At 41.2% G+C, this 2575-nt stretch overlaps 1 pseudogene; it reads right to left on the reverse strand.

Annotated features, from left to right (window-relative positions):
• Positions 1-2058: 2058 nt before the first annotated feature.
• LOC101652627 lies at positions 2059-2294 on the reverse strand (annotated as a pseudogene).
• Positions 2295-2575: the final 281 nt, after the last annotated feature.

Consider the following 2575-nt stretch of genomic DNA (forward strand, 5'->3'; position numbering starts at 1 on the left):
ACTTTGGACATATAATCAGGAGAGACCAGTTCCCAGAGAAGGACATCATGCTTGTTGAAGTAGAGGCAAAGGGGGAAAAAATAGATGGATTGTGATATACTGGCTGCAACAATGAGCTCAAACATAAGGGAAGTTAGGATGGCACAGGACTAGGTCGTGTGTTTTTTTATGTTGTACATAGGGCCACTATGAGTCAGAACCAGCTTGATAGCACCTAGTGACAGCAGTCTATAAGCATCTGCATGCAGATATCAAGAAGGAAGTGAAATATTATTAGTTCTATGGGAAGTATGAGATAGTAACATAAATGTGAGAACCCTTAGAGTTCTGAATTTTTGAGATTAGGTGCCATCAACCAGTGACTAGGTATGTTTAGAGATGAGGTATGAGACCTGGAGAATTTTATATTAGGGGAGATGAAGAGAAGTCAACAAAGAAGTGGTAACTTTTCTCCATCATATACCCACTTTTGGAAAGTAGTCGTTAATATATGACACATAGATTATTCAATCTACAAATCAAGCTTAATGTGTATTAGGTTAACCAATCTTTTAAATAAGTATTAGTTGTCTGAAAAAACAAATAAATGAATCACTTCATTACCCTCCACTGTCTGAATCTTTAACATATGATTTTTTGGGGTGTTGATTTCCCATTTTTCTGGAATGTCCCCCACACTAATTGAGGAGATTCCTGTCATGGCATTTTTTTGCCTCTTTATGCCACCTCTCTTTGAATGTGGTGTGATCTGTAGAGGCAGAACTCGGTGCATCAAGAGCCCACTTAGAACTAGTTACAGTGTCTCTTTGGGAAAACATGGAGACCATACCATAAATAAAGTTTTTGTGGGGAATTAGGGTGGGGAGGATTGACTTTTGTTGTTGTGAGCCTTCCAGTTGAACCAATACAAGCAAAATAGGCAAAAGATCAGATTCACTCCTGACACTCCAAGAAATGACTTTTATTTTGCCAGTCCAGCATGAGAGGAAGGGTACTTTTGAATACCTCGATAGCGCCTTTCTATGGGGAGTATGCAGTTGGCTACACTGATTACTTGCCTTTGCTCTGATTAATTTACATGCTGTGTTGGAATTCATTTGTGCTCCAGCTGTTTCATATTATAGATTTCAATTTAGAGGAAAAGGACATTACAATAGTATTATTTTAAAAATATATTAATTGGAGTTAATATCATATCATTCCATAGTTCAATCACAGCAAGCAGAATTGTCCAATTGCTACCACAATCCATTTCCAAACATTCTTTTTCTTCCTGGACTTCTTGACATCATCTCCCTTTTACCCTGCCTCCCACCCCTACCAGTGTACCCCTCACCCCCAAACCCTTATTCTTCTTGCTATCCTTATAGATTCATCAACCCTGAGTTTCATATTGTATATACTTAAAAATATCACGGAGCCTTCTCCCCACCATTCTTTGGCTGACACAGCTCTCATTTTCCTTGAAAGGCAAACATTTTATTTCTATATGGATGCTGGAAGCTCATGGGAACCAAGGCCAGGGAGTTCCCATCTGTAGTCATGTATAAATGAGTCATTAGTAGACAGGAACCCTTCTTTGTCCTCACCCCACATTTTTCTTTTCTTTTTTAAAACAAATTGTCGATTTATTTAATATAATTGCAAATAATTAGAATACCATAAACCAAGGATGAGCATCATCATTCATGATATGGATCATAACAACCAAAAGTAAATTAAAAATTTTGAAACCACCGCTTTCTCTCCATGAAGGATTCACCCTCAATGAGTGCTTTCACTGTTGTGTCTGGGAGGTAACGTGCCAGGGTGGGCCGGCCGCTCTCCTGGGAGAAGGGCCCGCAGCACAGTGACCCAGCTTAATCCTCGTGCAGGGCCCCGGTTTCACGGCCCTTAAACAGTAGTCTGTGAACTCCACAAACAAGGGCTCTTGCATATAAGCTCTCATGAGCTTTGCTTTGTCGTCTCCCTCGTCAAGGCTGACCATCAACTGTCGTAGGTGTGGGTTCAGCAGTAAGCTCCTCAGTGGCGCTGAGTCCCCCAGATTTTTTAAATTCTTCAGGGAAACTCTGTCCTCTTCCTCATCACTATTGAGAAAATCGGCTACCGATGACTCATCGTCTTGGTTTTCCACAGGCTTTGTACTTTTTGTAGGAAAGAATGAATTTCTTTTTTTCTTTGTAGGGTGCGTTTCAGGGTTGCACTATTTAGGGGCCATGGCAGGCTGGGCAGTGGTACTTGGGTTTCTCCAAGCAGACCACTCAGAGGATGGTTCTACAATGGAGTGACGCCATGGCAACACTCGCCCCCCTAATTTTTCTTATAGAAGGGATACTGTCTTGGTGGTGTAAATGGTGTAGTGCTTAGCTGACAATGCAAAGGTTGGTCATTGTGTTCTACCTGGTGGCTTCATGATGTGATCCTGTAAAGGTCACAATCATGACAATGCTATGGAGCAGTTCTCCTCTGTCACACAGGGCTTCTCTGAGCTAGAATTGACCTGAGAGCACCCTGCAAAAACAATGACTTACCAGCACATTATTCCCACTGAAGGACTGGAGAGGACTTTTTTTTT

Source organism: Echinops telfairi, unplaced genomic scaffold (assembly GCF_000313985.2).
Source record: "Echinops telfairi isolate 266 unplaced genomic scaffold, ASM31398v2 ScPeMD7_60;HRSCAF=208, whole genome shotgun sequence".
Lineage (NCBI taxonomy): Eukaryota > Metazoa > Chordata > Mammalia > Afrosoricida > Tenrecidae > Echinops > Echinops telfairi.